The sequence below is a fragment of the Trachypithecus francoisi genome, unplaced genomic scaffold (genome assembly GCF_009764315.1).
Source record: "Trachypithecus francoisi isolate TF-2019V2 unplaced genomic scaffold, Tfra_2.0 Lachesis_group10, whole genome shotgun sequence".
Taxonomy (NCBI): domain Eukaryota; kingdom Metazoa; phylum Chordata; class Mammalia; order Primates; family Cercopithecidae; genus Trachypithecus; species Trachypithecus francoisi.
The window spans coordinates 97,219,430-97,236,347 of NW_022681455.1; the positions used below are offsets into that span (position 1 = coordinate 97,219,430).

The following is a 16,918-nucleotide window of genomic DNA, read 5'->3' on the forward strand; positions in this document are numbered from 1 at the left end:
CTTCAAATAACAGCTTCCCTGCTGAATTTAAAATAGAATTTGTTTAAAAGAATTCTATTTACAATCAACCTGGCAAGAAGTACATCTGTTGTGAAAAGTACATTGGTAACAAGAATTAACAAGCTAGAAGTCATTCTTGTGCAACCACCACCATCCCCCATGTAATGACTTAAAATTCCATGAAATCTGGGGCTCTAGCAGGCACCCATGCAGTTTTCCTCAGTACATGTCCCATAGTGCTGTGCCAAGAGCTCTCTCTGTAAGGAAACAAGAAAACCTGGTCTTGGGCCCAAAGCCAGGACCTGGGCCAGAACCTGAGTTTGAGTCTCTCTGTGCCTGAAATTTTGTGGCTGTGAATCCAATAAACATGTATCTTATTATTCCATTTATTTTTTACTGTGGTAGAACTTCTTCACATATTCTACAAGTTCTTGCTGAAAGTCTCATTTGTTCCCTCTGTCTAAATACCAAGGCTTAATAGATGCTGAGAGAGAGGCAGAGAGAGAGAGAGAGTGTGTGTGTGTGTGTGTGTGTGTGTGTGTGAGTGAGTGTGTGTGACAGAAACAGAGACAGACCGATAGGAAAAGAGCCTTTCCCATTTTGATTTTCAGAAATCTGGGAGCCTGCTTAAAACTGTAGTGAATTGCCCTGGAGAAATATTGAGAACTATACTCCTCTTCCCATTTTAGCCTCTTCCCATTAGTAATTGCTTTTATTGGGGAACTACTTCTTGAAAACACATTTAAAATGGAAATCTTAATTCTGAAATTTCTTTCACCCAATTGCATTTCGTGCCTGGCCCACCTGTAAACCCTGCTCTCACCCTTTTGGTTTATAGTCATATCAAAGGCAGAACCACCACTCTGGGGAAGTAGAAACTTGGCAGCCAGGAAAACTTACTTTTCCCTGTTGTTTCTTGACCGCTGGGCAGTCAGTCTAGTTTGTGTATCAGCAAGAGAGAATGAACTGTAATTTGTTTTATTGCTAAATAAGGCTGTGCAGAAATCTTCTGTTTTTTTATTGACTGCCTAAATCTAGTGTTCCTCACTTAAAATAATATTCAGGATGAAATGTCGTGATAAATTAGCAGATTGCTTTTTCATTCTCAGTGGATTAGTAAGGACAGATGAGCTGTGAATGCCATACCACTGACTTTGGGTCAGGCCTCTCATTTTCCCCAAACTTCCGTGGCTCTACTTGCATATAATAAGGAAGCCAAGCTTGGGAATTGAATACTGTTGGTAATGATGCTTAGTCACAAAAAAGAGCTTAGTGCCTTGGCACACTGGCCAAGAACCGCCTTAGTATTTTACCACCTGAGGCTGGAATTATCTCAGGGAGCTGAAAAGATTTGAAAGAACAAGCAAAAGTAATATTTAGCTCTCCTTTAAGTGTAACTGCCTGCATCTACCTGGGCAGGGCCTGGTAAACACTAATAAAAATTAGGAAGTGGTTTTGTTGAGTGCCCATTAAGGACAGCACTATGGAGAGAATTCGAATAAATACAAATTCTTGATGCTGCCCTCTGAAAGTTTGTCTTCTACCTGGAGAGCCAGCACCAACATTCCTGCAAGATCAAACTGTCCAAGCTGTGTAAAGTGACAGACAGACTGAATGATTCTAAATGCCATGGGAGTTCAGAGGCATGGAAGCGGTTAATAATGACTGAATTCTGGGGTAGTTGGGAAAGACTCCCTGGAACAGATGGGCCTTGAAAAATGAAATGGGTTTAGCTTGCAGGAAGTGAAAGAAGAGTAATAACCTGACCAAAGTCAGGGAGGTAAGAAACGGAAGTTATGTGCTAAGAAGAAAAGTCTGTCAGGGAAGGGCAGTCAAACATGGAAGGAGTGACTGCCAGGCCGTGGAGTGTAGGCGGTAGGTGTTGAAAGTTTCGGAGCATGTAAATGTTGAGAAGAAAGGAGGGAGGGCATGGCAATGCTTATGGAAGTTGGTTTGGCCAGTGGAAGGATAGCTGCTAGATGACATTCAGAGGCAATTGTAGTAATACAACTTTGAGGTGATGACAGCCAGGACCAATGTGGTAGCTGAGAAAACAGAGGAAAAAGATGTGTGAGGGACATTTGGGATAAAACATCTGTCACACGTGGTGCCTGATGAACTTAAGAAGGATGTTCAGCAATTGCGTGAGGTTTGGGGCAAGGAAAAGGATGGGTGCTTTTTGTTGAGGCTAAGGAATTGGAAGATTAACTAGATTGAGAGTTGAGATTTCATTTCCGTTTCTGATGTTCTGGTAAGCTATCACTGTGGAAATGCTCCTGAAGCATTTAGAGATGGGGTAAGAAAATTGCTCAGAAAACAGCTCCATACAGAATTTTCAAGAGCCACGGGCCTAGAGAGAATTGTGGCAGTAAAAATGAATGTGTAATAGGATAAATGTTTAGCAGGGGGCAAAGGGCGCAGGTCTCAGTGAGAAGAAGCCAGGAGGAGGTTGGTAGCGATGGGGTGGAAAGGGAGCAGGGACCCAGCTATCCCAGCTATATCTCAGAAAGCTGGTAGTTTGGTCATAGAGGGAGTCATCACCCAGCCTCACCTGGCTTCCTTCTTTACTCTTAAAAGCACTTACCCACCAGTACTATTACTTGATCTTCCCAGCAGCCTGGAGAACCTGGCAGAAGACAGAGCAGAGGCCACCAGATATCTGTAAAAGTTTTTCTGGGTAAATCCTGTATATGGTCACTGTACTATAGAGCTCTACAGTTGTTCACTTGAATGTTATTTTACCTGGCAATTATTATAGCTCTACTTGAACCACAAAAGTTCAATAGCTCCCTTTTCTAGACTATAATCTCTACATTTGTTTAAGTGAGCCCACTTTAATCCCTTTTATTAATAAATGCTGGATCCCTTCGTTTTTAACCCTTTTCTTTTTGTGTTGGTTTTTGGTGTCTAGGGTTATATAAAGCCAAAATACAAAATTAAACAATGGACTACCCAATTTAGGAGTAGATCACTTTATGTTCAGTTAGTGACAAATAAGTAGAGAAGCACCTCCTTTGTAAGGTGACTTCTTTGCAGCATTTTTGTTGTGACCTCCTTACCTGTTCAGGCATCTGGGGTCTGAAGGCACTTCTGCTCTGAGGTCCTTTCCAGCCAGCATATCTTGCAACTCCAAGCCAGACTCTCATCTAGTTTCCTTGGGAGACTCGTAGATGCAGGAAGAAGGGGCTGAGCTGATTTAGAATTTATTCTAGCTAGCATAAAGAAATACCCTCTTAATTTATTTGCTGGCAATACTAAAGAGGAAAAATGTCTTAACAGTGACTTGGTGAGGTTATTTTCAGTAAATAAAGAGGATTTTCTTACTCCCCTGTAGTGAACCTCAGATGTGTCCCTTGGGAACAGGTTTTACATCCGTGAAATAGTTTGACTTTAACCACACTTGGGTCTTTGGGTTCTTTTCATCCCCAGGCAGAGACTCCTATTGCTGTATATCCATCATGCTCCAATACAGTATTTATTTGATCAGAAACAAAAGAGTTTGCTTCTTGCACTGGTTCAGAGAGAGGTCCCCCAGGATTGTCTTTTGTTCAATAATTGGAGCATAAGCTGAGCCTGGTTAATTTCAAAGCTACCCTCAACACACACGTTTCTCCCTCCCTCCTTGTGCCGTTTTCTCAGCTGTTAGGGGTACCTTGTATTGGGTCTGGAACAAAAAAAGCTTGATTGTTGAATGTTAGCTACAACTACTGTGACATCTGCTATGGCACCACATAGCACTGTTGGTGCAGTTAATTTTAAGTTAGGGTAAGAAAACTAGAAAGCTCTTCAGCTTTACAGTGCTTGTTAACACATGCACCTCCAAATTACGCATTTGGTGTTATCACAATGAATAAAACAAAGGAAATCATGAGTTGATTTTTATGCTAGTAACATAAGTTCTTTCATTGTTATTCACTATTCAGACCCCAGTGTATTCCTATGTTCATTCTTTTTAGTTTAGTTGGGGTTTTTTGTTTTTGTAAGGCAGAAATGTCTGAAACATCTCAACTCTGGGTATTTAATTGGCAAAAGTTCTGATATAAGAAATAAGTTAATTATATTTGTTCTTTTAAAGGAACAATGTAAGTTGGTTTTGCTTCTTAAAATACAAAAATAATGATGGTAGATGAGTAAGAACCGTCAGTAGTCAAATTCTGTACGCTAAATAGCCAAGTTAATATTTATATAAAAATACATCATGAGGCCGGGCGCGGTGGCTCAAGCCTGTAATCCCAGCACTTTGGGAGGCCGAGACGGACGGATCACGAGGTCAGGAGATCGAGACCCTCCTGGCTAACACGGTGAAACCCCGTCTCTACTAAAAAATACAAAAAACTAGCCGGGCGTGGTGGTGGGCGCCTGTAGTCCCAGCTGCTCGGGAGGCTGAGGCAGGAGAATGGCATGAACCTGGGAGGCGGAGCTTGCAGTGAGCTGAGATCCGGCCACTGCACTCCAGCCTGGGCGACAGAGCGAGACTCCGTCTCAAAAAAAAAAAAAAAATACATCATGAAATTGGCAAATATTATGTGGCTTTCAGGTTCTGCAGTATAGATGTTGGTTTTGCAACCAACAGATTGCAATCTTAGGGTTTGTGGGTTTTTTTTTTTTTTTTTTTTTGAGGAGAGAATGGTTCTATTTTTCTTTTGCAGTCTGCACCATGATGATGGCCCCATCACCTGACCAGCCTGACTTTAATCATCTGGTGCCTTGGTCTTAGCGTGGCTCTATCTTTGCTTTTTCATAAGCGTTCCTGTAATTGTACAGTTGTTTGTTGCACTGAATTTCCTTTTTTGACAATGAAAAACATAATATTTTAATGTAGTCTTTAATTTTCAGGTTATATGTTAAAACATGGAGGAAAAAATCCCTTCCTGAGTAGCACTTTTAAAAATCATTGCAGTAGAATGGGAATATTCATTACTTACACATCATATATTTTCCCCTAAATGTTGTACAAAGAAGTGACAGTTGAGCTGAGCATATGTTAATAAAAGGTCTGCATTTTCCTGTGTCAGTGACAGTTTCATTGGCTGAATATTCCTGAAATGCAAATAACCTCTGTTCTTTTCAAAGCTATAATTAATCTGAATAGTTATTAAACAGTATCAAAATCTTTTAACTACTAAGAGGCCAAACATTTAAGATGGCGAATTTACTGTTCTGCTTGAAGGACAGTACAATTGACAAGGGCACAATGATCCGAGATGCTTCTGTATGTTGTATCTACACATGCTGTAGACTAAAATGGCAGAATCTGTCTGCTGCTGTATAAAATCTTTTAACTACCATTTATTTTAGCATCATGGCATGTGCAAATTCCTGCTGCTCAGTTAAGGGACCAGCTTCACAACTGGTGTTACAATCTGTGGCCACAGCACTGCATCACAATGCAGCAAATGCATTTTCCACATTAACCAAACATGACAGCTGAAGCGATTATTAACCGTGCAAGATGTCGGAAGTCATCAAAAATTCACATCAGAGTAATTGCAGTGGTTTGGGTTGGGGGAAAAAAGTATCATGGCATTTCTTGCCTACATGTTGTCTCTCCCCCTCTTAAATCTTAACTTGGTACAGTCCGTTAACAATAAAATACCCTTCTGTAACCTATAAACTGTTACTCCCATCAGTTTGTGCTTTCAAACTGTCGGCTGACTTCTCTGAATTTGTGTAGAGCACAACGAATGGTGATGCTGTGCTCCGGGGGCTGCAGTGCACCCTTTTTAAAGGGACCCTGCAATCTCATTGTTTAATTTGACTCTTTAGTGCTTCAGTCACATCAGCACTTGCAGAAGGGTTGTTCTTTTCCTTTTTCTTCTTTCTCTCTTCTCTCTTCTCTCTGTTCTTCTCCCCACCCCCATCCCTCAATTCAGGCAGTTTGGGGTGGGAAAAACTTGAGCACTGGTTCCGACAGAGCTCATCTCATATAAGAAGGTATGGAAGAGCTGCAGTGACCGACAGCATCGACCGTTCTGTAACTCCTTAAATTTAAGAGCTGCAGGTAGGATTGCCCGTGTTTTAAGAAATTAAGACAAATGGACCCTGGTAAATAGAGTGGCAGCATGTTGTTGCAGTGCCTCTGAAAGACAAGGTCTTGGTTTGTTTGAAAATTTGAGATAAATTTGGAAGTAGTTAATTCATTTGATAGAAGAAGTACTTGATTCTTCTGAGAATTGTTCAGATTTGTATCTTGCCATTCTAATATTTTTCTTTTAAAAATCTATTGGGTGGGGCAGCATTTGCTTAAAGATTTAAATAGTTGGTTATTGGGATTTTTGTGAACTTCTTCTTTAAGTAGCAAGTAGCGTGGTCTTTAGGATTTTTAAAGGAGATATATGTGAAGTGCAGAATTGTTGCATGAGGTGGAATATGAAAATAGAATTTATTTTACTTGCTAAAACTAGATCCTCCTTTGAGATTGCAGGTGAGAGAGAGAGAGAGAGAGTGTGTGTGTGTTGTGTGTTGTGTGTGTGTAGGATTCTTTAGGAATTCAGTCCTTTATATTTGGTGATTAGGGACAAAGTACCATTAGAAATTTTTTGAACTATCTCACAAAATGTTTTAGCATAAGGCTTGAAATGAGAAGAATTAAATAGTAACACCAAAGATGAGGATTCCTAAGTATTTACTAAATATTGGCAATTTAAATTGAGATGGTTCTTTTTTATTTCTTAAATTCAGCCTCAAAAGAGATGATAGGAGTCCTTTAAGTATGTTTCAAATTTTTGGCTAGAGAATATAATTTGTGTAAGTGAAATGAAAACTTCCTAAGTTGTGTAAGCATTATCTGGAGGGTGATAGAATTACAAATGTTGCCTGTAATACTTTTAATACCTTGATTAATATCAAAGATACAATACATTTAATTCTGCATTAAAAAGCAGCTTGTTTGTTGTCTTCCCTTAAAAGCAACAACAAAATATGGTGATGTGTATGGCTTTTTATCCTAAAGAATGTATTTGTATTGTGGGACCTGTGGGGTCTGGACCTCTTTCTGAAGCTTATACTTGGAAATTGTTCACCCTAGTTGAGGGGTTTATTTCCTTTTGGAGGTATGGGGACTTTCTTTACTCTTAACAATAGGAAGACTTGAGGAGCTGTCAGTTGTGGAATAGAGGAGAGCTGCTCAGCAGAGGGAAAGGAACTGTGAGAATTCGGCTCCTCTTGGCATTGGAGTTCTGGATTTACCCATGACTAAGATTCCTTTGAAACTCTGACCCAGTGCAGCATTGCAAAGAATCGATTTCTGAGATGAGACAATGAGATGTGGTTTGCATTTTGTAAAGATGGAGGAAACCTCTAACACTGACCCTGTATGGGAGATGACTCAATTATCCATGCCTTGGTACGGTTGCAAATTATTCTCCTTTGTCTGAAGTGGGTGGATGCCAGCGCCTTCATCAGAGCTCCTTAATTTAATGTATGGAAAATGTCTCAGCCACCATTTTTAACAATTAGCTGTATCATGGTTGAGGTGAGCTGGATTCTGAAGGCAGCTGCAAGGCCATTTCATTTACATTAGGTTCTATGGCACAGAAGCTTTGTTACTGTAAAACTAAGAAAATGAATTTGCACATTGTATAGAAGAGTTCTTTAGGAAGGTGGAGAATATTCCCACAAAGAAAATGGAATTCTTTTGTCTACAGTAAGTATTTCTTTTACTCATATAGCGGGGAGAGGTTGAAAATTTGCTTTTGGTTGAATATGCAAAATAGACTTTTAAATGAACGCTGCAAATATGAAAAGTGTAACACAGAGGTTCTTGGATTTTTTTTAATGTATTTCTCAAAAACCAGGTGTGATACGTATACTTGAAATATAGGTTTTATGGGTGATTTTAGCACATGGTTTTAATTATTCATCAGTAATTTCAGTTAATGAGAAGTATGAATTTATCACTAGTCATGAATGGAAATGACACTTGAGAGGAAAAGGAAATCTGAATATGATAAATTTAAAAGAGTTCAGGTTTCTTTTTCCCTGTCTTTTAAAAGCACTCTGTTTTCCATTCCTGAAAAGAATTGCTGGATTTTAATTTTAGTTTCTTATTTTTGCTCTTGTTTTTTATGCAAATGCTTCCAGGTTAATGACCTGTAATAGCTGATTAAAATACACAAGAAACAAATGTTTTGACAAAACAGGATTTTTGTTTTCAAAGATCAATAGATTGAGGCTTTCACTCTCACTCATGGGAATAATTTTTAGTGCCTTCTACTTAATTAATAGTTGTGACTTCAAAGCTGCTTGTGTAAAACTCTTGTTTGTAATTGTAAGCTTATAAATCTTGATTATTAAAATTAATTGGATTTGACCCAGCTTATTTCTTTGTTCCTTTGTACTGTTACTAAGAGGAAAGAAGTGGATTTTAACTTTGATTTGTGTTTCCTTTAAAGGCTGAAGAATTTTTGTCTTTTAAACCCTGAAGAATTTATAGTGAGTGTATTTTATAGTAAACTTTACCATGAAGAATTTGCTCAACATGCTTTATTAGCTGTTTCAGGAGTTGAAGCTTCACAGAATGGGGTATCTGAGAATCCTTTTAACTTGATATCAAATTTATAAAGCCAGCTGTTCTTCTAGGTCTTATTGCACTAGCTCCTGTTTATCCTACTTAGTGAGTGCTGTCTTCTCTAATTAATAGATGTTGGAAGCTAGGGAGAAAATGATTTTCTTCACATCAGCCTTTTCATTGACATAGGAAGGTTCGGTTGTTCTAAGCCCTGGTTAGAATCCTACAAGATCCATAAATCTGTGGCACAAATATTAATTTACAGAATAAGAGCCTAAATAAATATATGGTAGAATGCAAAGGATTCTTTTCCCTTGGTTTTTATGAGGCTTGCACCTTGAAAGAGTTTTAGGTCAGCAAATTAGAACTCCATTTTAACTGCAGATTTGCTTGCATAAAATGTTTGGTTGGATGACATGGGGGGTGTCACAAAGCCTCCCTTTGACATTTTTACAGTAAAACTTGGTTGAAGATCCTGGTCTTTTTTCCTTTTGCTGGCTTTATTATAAGGCTAGGTATTAAGTACCCTGGGGAAGGTAGCAGAGACCAGTTTATTCCTATATTCTTTGCCTCCACCATGGTCTACTCAAGTTTGGGTGCTCGGAAGAGGCTGTCCTTTCTGGTACTTGTAGGGGATTCCTGAACCTCTTCAATCTGGAAACTTCAGTTTTCTCATGAAATTTTAGCCTGGCTGATAGTGAAGAATCAGGGATTGGTTCTTTTTGCAACAAAAAGTGTATTTGTATCAAACCTTTGACTGCTCTGGCAGTACCATAATGTGGATAAGCAAGCATGTCAGCCAGCTCGCTAGGAAACATTCCGTGGTACTAAGATGGCAGAGAGGAAGGAGTAAAATGGCGTCACCAGGAACACTGTGATAAGGGGTGGACCGCACGAATTATTTTCTTTCAATTAAGTTTGAAGACACCTTTAGGAGCACTGCCTTGCCTATTTACAGCCATTTTTTATTGTTAGAAGATAAAAATTTTGAGATTTTCGAAGATATAATTAGCACTTATATGTAGATGGCTTCAAATGTTCCTTTTAAGAAATTGATGGCAAATATGGTTAAAATAGAATTCAAAGTATTTTGTATTAATACTTCTGAAATGCCTTGCCTTATGCTTTCTTTTTCTTTTTTAGCATAAAAATTTACTCCTTCCAATATAGGGTGAATTTTTAGAAAACAAAGGACAGCATGCTTCTCCTTTATGGTGAAGTGAAGTAGCATTCCTACAAAACTATGTTATTTGTCTCTGGTTTTCATTCTGGCTCTTTGTGGGTTTTAGTTATTTTGTATATAAAATATGTATTTTGGCCACCTTCAAAAATAAAGCTTATTTTCTTTTGTGGTTCAGGGTATGGATTATTTTGCACGTGAACAGTAGTCATAGTGGTAATGACAGTGTTGATTTCTCACCTGTTCCCACCTCTCATGGAGTTGGACTTCTGGTGCTGGCCTTAGAGTTTAGTGCAATCAGCTCATGTTACAGTTAAGTAAAGGAAGGCTTAATTGCAGTTAAATAACTTTCTCAAGGTCGTACATCTGGAAAGCAGTCGATTTTGCCCTAAATCTGGATCACCTGACTCCTAATCTATGCTGCGCTACGTCTCTGTCTGCATCTGACTCCATTTCTTTCTCTGCCGGCTTGCTGGTGACTGATTGATCTAATGGATTGAGTTTTCAGCAAAGTCTGTCTTGTCTTTGCCTTAGCAACCTAACTCACAGAGATGTTCCTTTTCAGCTGTGCCAGAAATTGCTTACTGAGCTGTGCTTGGAGTCTTCCTGGGCCTGTGTTGAAGATGATAAGCATTTATAAACAAACATTTAAAAATAAACTATCTTGCAAGTTGAGATTTTGGGTCCATTGTGTTGACTCGGCGTGAGGGGTGAAGTCTCCCGGGATGGGCAGAGTAGTTACGTTCATGTGCTGTAAGCTAGGATGGAGCCAGGCATTCTGACATGTCCTTTCAGCGGGTCATGACCTCTTTAAGTTAAGTCTAGGTATGAGGGGTCCTGCAGGGCAGAGTCTCCCCTTCTCCTCTCTGTAAGGATGAGCTAGGTGAAAGGTGTTAGCTCCCTGTCAGTTTCAGGCAATTTGTATTTGAATAATGGTCTTACCATCCCTCTTTACAGGCAACAGCCTGTATTTGCCACTCCAGCTAAGCAGTGTTTCATGTTTTTCATACCTGTGGTGACAATAGTGAGTGTTGCATTCTGCAGTATTCCTCAGCTCTGACAGGGTAAAGTCACAGTGTTTCCAAACTTAATTAAGGTTTTAGAGAGTATGAAATCACCAATACTGTTGACAAAGGAATACCTTGACAAATTCCATTTAAGAGAACGTGAAATTACAAAAGGGAAGGTCTGTTTGTTTTAATAGTCTCCAAACAAATTCATTTTTGAAGAAAGAATGTCTGAATAAGAAGAAACTGCAGCAAAACCAGAGCTCCCTTTTCTGTGACAGATCTGTGATGATTGGTGCTCCAATCCCATCAGCATAAGCATTGCTGCATAGCAGGAGGAGCTGTGATTTTCGACTGCAGTGTAAATGACTGACACCGTGTACCAGCAGGGAAATGTGAGACTTGGTTCCCCAACATTGTCCTAACAGCGCTCCTTGTGCTTGCAAAGTAGAGCTCGAGGCTTAATCCTGAGCGCTGTAGAAACCAGCCTGGCAAAGCTGCTCAGCTCCCACCTGACTGACTGCAAGACACACCCTCTGCTGTCCTTTCCTGCTCATGGCCCCCAAATCTTGATTTTGTTTCTTTTTTCCAAAGGGAAAAAGACACTAGATACGACAAAGCTGGAGATCTGTGTGTGTGCTTTTAATAGTACAGGGTTGCTTTAGTGGGTTCTTGTAGGGTAGGTTTCGGGAGCTGTGGGAAGGAATGCTGGTCATGATAAAGGCCGTTATTGATGCATTCCCGTTTTATACTGCAGTGCGGTTTTAGCATCCAGAGTCCTTTGGATGTGGATTAATCCATTTTGAAGGTAGATATCAGTTCCCTAAAGACATATTGAAACATTTTTTATCATCCCTGAATGTATCTTCCTTACCTTGCCCATCACCTTAGCGTGACTATGAGATTAATATTTTTTAGATCTATTTATACCTTGGGTGAGGAGAGGGCTCTGCTGCTGCTTTCTGAAGCCAGACATACTGTGACACACTGTTAATATTCCATTTGCGAAGCTAGATTGAACCATTTTCTCCTCCAAATCCTCTCTTTTCTTGTGTCTCCAAAGTTTAGCCCTAGCCTTTTTGGAGTGGTTGCGGGAAGGGGATAAAATGCTCACAGTTACCCCTGCTTTCTCTCCTGGGGTTACCTCAGCAGTCTGAGAGCAGTTGGCTGGCTGCTCTCCCTCCCCCCACTGGACTTCTGTCGCTCCTGTTTCCCCTACCCTCCCAGGAGAGGAGAGAGAGGATGGCCAGCAGAGGCCCTTCCACCACAGCCTGGCACATCCTGCTGCATCACGGCCCTTCTCACTAGGACACGCACAGGCTCTGGCCTGATTTTCTGGAGGTGGTAAAGTAGCCGTACAGAGCAAGTCAATTCCTCTCCCTATCCCTCTTGTAACCTCCAAAGGAAAGTTGCTTCTCCAACCCTAAAAGGGTAGCATAGGGCTTTGCTGGATTTGGGAGAAGAAGGAGGTTCTGCTGAGAAGCATTTTTTTCTCCCATTGGTGCCTGGGTAGCCATGATTTATCATTTTATTCATTTATGTTATGCCCTTAACTTGTTTCCACTCCATACGGAGTCTCAGAGCCCTTTAGTAACTGAGCTGGAAGGACTGCTTTTCTTCCTGAGATGACCAGAGAGAGAAGTAGCAAATAACAGAAATGCCGCAGGGCCCCTAAAAGGGGCAGAACTGGCTTTGCAGCAGTAGCACGGAGATTTAAATGGCCATTATAGGAATGCCCTTAACCTTGGCCTTCCTCCCCAAGTGCAGCAACAGATGTGTTAAGCAGCCCCAGCTTGATACTGTGGTGTAGGTATCAGAAGAGCCATCTAGTACTCATGTGCCTACATTGTGTTGACAAGGGAGATGTGTCATGCATCTCTGGTCTCCTCAGTACCCCACCACAGGAATGGCATGTCCCCATTATTGCAGATGACTTTCCCTGTAGCTTTCCCCTCTGGGTCATGGTGAGTCCCACCTCTTATTTATTTATTTATTTATTTTACCCGATGCTGAAATCTTTGAAGTTGGGTTTTTGTTGCATGATAATTTTTTTTTTTTTCTTTTTCTGGGAGGTGGAGGGGTGGTAGTAGGTAGGGTCTGTGAAAGGCATTTGGATAGATTTACATTAGTGTCTCTAAGGCCTGTAGCTTTCCCAGAAGGCAAAGGTGCAGATGGAATTATATCACAGCTATAATGGCATGCCCCTGAAGGGACCAAGCATGCCAGCACACGTGGGCTGAAGTGTTGCCTGTAAAGCCCTTTCTGGTCCAGGAGGAAACACTGCCCAGTGCCATGTGTTGTCAGGTTTTGAATCACCTTATGCACATTCAATTCTCTTTAACCTGTGAGAATTTATAGACCATTCTGAAAACCAATTTAAATCATGGGGGCAAGTAATTTGTTTTGCCTTAATGGACACAAATCCATCACATAATTGTGTGGACTTTTTTTTAGCCCAATAGCAGAAACCATGTACAAAATGGAACCCAGCAGTCTGACAGTGACAGATGGCCTGGTGCCCGCACAGTGCCATGTTATATCGCCAAGGTCTGCCACCTGTGGCTCCAGAGCTGCCTGCAGCAGTGATGGATCTGCTGAGCTGGCAAATGGTGGAACTCCACAGCCACTCTTACAGCGTCTGCTGCCACCTGCTGAATGAGAGCAGCTAGGCTTTTGCATAAATGCACAGCAAGAAATCATATAACAGCATTAAAAACATATTACAGTTGGCGAATGTCAGCTCTGCCCGCTTAGCGCTGCTTTCTGCAGAGTTATTTTTGAAGTTATATATGCACTCTGTGAACGAACAATTTAAAGTATTAAAATATTTGTAGAAAACAAGCAGTAGGACCAGGTGCGGTGGCTCACACCTCTAATCCCTGCACTTTGGGAGGCCGAGGCAGGTGGATCACCTAAGGTCAGGAGTTCGAGACCAGCCTGGCCAACATGATGAAACCCTGTCTCTACTAAAAATACAAAAAATTAGCTGGGCGTGGTGGCATGCACTTGTAATCCCAGCTACTCAGGAGGCTGAGGCAGGAGAATTGCTTGAACCCAGGAGGCAGAAGTTGCAGTGAGCTGAGATGGTGCCACTGCACTCCAACCTGGGCAACAAGAGCAAAACTCCATGTCAAAACAAAACAAAAAAACAATCAGTGGAACTTTAAATATCTGAGTTGGAGAAGAAAGCCTGGACTTGCTATTCAGTCTATATTCCTTGCAGAAGGAAATTCAGTCTCTCATAGGCCTTGTCAGCTGACATTTTATGTATTCTTATTTTATTGCAGTAATAGTGGTCTAATAAAATAACCAAACATGCTATAAACCCTTATGGAAGTTCACCCAAATCTTGAAACTGCTCAAATTTAAAAATTTCTCTGTTCGTTTTCTGGGCTTTATCAGTAATGAACATCTCTTTGCACTTGAAAAAATCCTTGAGGCGCTCTTCGTGTGGGCACCACAAAAGGGAGCTAATGAAAAGTGAGTCCACACCATCTGATAAGCCCAGAGGCTCTCCAGGTACTGGCAGGATTTCTGTTGTGCTCATCTGAAAACAGTATCTTACTTCATCCTTCCTCATTTTCTCTATAAGTAGTTTTTTACCTTTGTACTAATTTTATCCAAGAGAAGTTTTTAGAAGAGGTCATTCATTTGTTCAGAAATTGGCAAGAAGGTTTGGGAGAGGTTCAGGGAGAATTATTTTACTTAGAATGAGCTGAAGCAAAGTCATGGTACATGTCTTCTTAGAATGTGGATACTTCTCCATTGCACTAACTAAAGTACTAACTTTAGTACTAACTGAATACTTAATAGTATTGCAATACTTATTGCAATTCGTACTTTATCTTCGAGCAGATCCTTTATTGATTAACTGCTTTATTATATTTTCTTTACTCCTTCATTGCTTTCTAGCTGTTGCTTGTGTCTTAACAATGATTTGTCAGCAACGATGACCATTCCTGATGTCACTGCTCATTTTGTGTTGATGTTATTTTGATTTGGAATGTTGGCTACAGATTTCCTATTAATTTGTATGTATTGTACATATTAAAATGAGAGATGATACCTGATTTTTGTAGCACCTGGCATCTATTTTTGTGTCATACCAGATACCTTCTGGTAAATGTCCAGCCTGCAGTAGATGCCTCACTTTTACATTTTGATATGGTGGATTGCTGGTTGGTCTGTTTAATGGAAAGAGACATGAGATAGTCTCTTGTGTTTTGAAGGCCATGAAAACATGACTATTGCTTTGTAAGCCCAAATTAGATTCTTGTTTATTTGTTTTAACAGGAAATTTGTATGTTCATCAATTCAGACTTTATATAACTGTCCAACTGTCCAATCACTTATCTGCTATAGGTAGGGAGGACAGAACTGTGAAAGAACCAATGTGAGCACTTTTTTGCCATCTGACTTTCCTGGATAAGGTGGATACTGAATTTTTTTTTTTTTTTCCACAAAGGCTCTTATTTATTGTACTTTTCACTTTTGAGAACAAATAAGCCAAGAGAATTTGGCGATTTGGCAAAAACAAACATCCTTTTGCTCGCTGCCTTTTTCTACAGTAGGAATTAGCTGCCATGTATATTCTGAAACCAAGAGTCTGCATGATAGGTAAAAATAAGGCAGTTTCATGCCTTTCTTGACCTGAGCCATTTAAGAGCCACCTTGGCTGCCAGGTCCTTGAGATGTGACTACACGTTCCTTAGGAGAATCAAGTTAACCTCGATGTTACATTCTGGGTTGTTCTTTGCCAGGATACATTGCAAGGCAGCCAAGCACTTTCTCTGTCAAAGATGGAACACATGACTGGAGATACTGCTTGGGCAGATGTGTGGCATTTATTGTTCCACAGCAATAATAGTAGCACTATTTTGGAATACTATGGTGTTGACCTCTAAAGCAATGAGTTCAAGCTTTTAGACTATGACTCATGCACACATACAATTACATATATATAATTGAAACAAAAGTTTCACAGAACAGTACCCATACCACATATCTCTGTTGCATTTGTTTTATTAAAAAATGCTGATTGGGCCAGATGTGGCAAGAACATATAATCCCAGCTACTCTGGAGACTGAGGTGGGAGGATCACTTGAGCACAGGAGTTTGAGGCTACAGTGAGCTGTGATTGTGTCACTTGTCTCTAGCCTAGGCAACAGGACGAGACCCCATCTCTTAAAAAACAAAACAAAAAAAACCAAAAAAACTGGTTGATTTCATGACCCAGTTGTGAGTTCTGAGTCATATTTAGAAAACCGCTGTTCTAGAGGAATGCCAAAAACTTGACATTTCTTGTTTCATTTCTTTCCTATGTAATGTATGGGGCGGGGGGTGGGGGGAGGAATAAATGTGCAAGCATAAAATACCAGTTTATCTCACCTTGATTTGCTGTGATGAGAGATGGCATGGAGAGTGGAAAAGGGAAAACAATGGGTTACAAAATTTGGGTTCTGAGTCTGAACTTTGCTGCTTATGAACTGGGTCATCTGGACATAGAACCCCACAGTGCTTTTAAATTGGTAGAAGCTCAAGAAACCATTTTGTACAGCTCACTCAACTTTTAAACCTCTGTTAAGGATATACTTCAAAGTATGATCCAGTTAAGTAGTATTGAGAGACAGTAGCTTTGGGTTAAAAATGAGGGCTAGAACCAGATGTGTGTAACACACTTATACCTAGCACAACATAATCACCATTTAAGTGTTAGCTATTATTAGTATACCATAAGTATTCTCTGAGCCTCAACTTTATGGTTTGTAAAGGGGAACCTGATGATTAAAACAAATTTAAGGAAATTTTACTCTCCTCCTGGGTTCCATCCTTTTAGAGAAAGAAATTTTTTCTTTATTTTTGCTGTTTAGAAGTTTACCCTTCCCTAAGTATCTCAGAAATAGTGGGGCTTGACAGTCAGAACTATGTTTGAATGTTGTCTCTGCCTCTTCCTGGTCGGGAATTCTTGCTCAAGTTAGTTAAATGTGAAAATCTCAGCTTCTTACCTGTAAAATGGGGCGGGGGGGGAGGTAGGGGAGAGTGGGGTGATCATGTCTGTTCTTTCATATTGTTAAAGGATTAGCAGTAATGTCTTTGAATTGTCTGGAGCAGTGTCTGGCCCTTAATTGCTTCCTGAATGGTGGCTGTTATGTGTTATAGAAAGCTGAAAACCAAAACACATTTGAAGAGCCAGTTAGGCAAGGGTCTGTTTCAGCACACTG

The 16,918-nt window shown here is 40.2% G+C and overlaps 1 protein-coding gene across 4 annotated transcripts in view; it reads left to right on the plus strand.

The window, feature by feature from the left end:
• NUP93 (nucleoporin 93) overlaps nucleotides 1-16,918 on the plus strand; it is a 115,570-nt gene that overhangs the window by 45,880 nt on the left and 52,772 nt on the right. Inside the window, exon 1 of one of the 4 annotated variants that reach the window (XM_033218474.1) lies at nucleotides 5,580-6,001. The exons of the other annotated variants lie outside the window; for them this stretch is intronic. The gene's annotated coding sequence lies outside the window, so the exon portion shown is untranslated. Of the gene's footprint in view, nucleotides 1-5,579; nucleotides 6,002-16,918 lie in introns of those variants that run through there. 4 annotated transcript variants of the gene reach the window in all.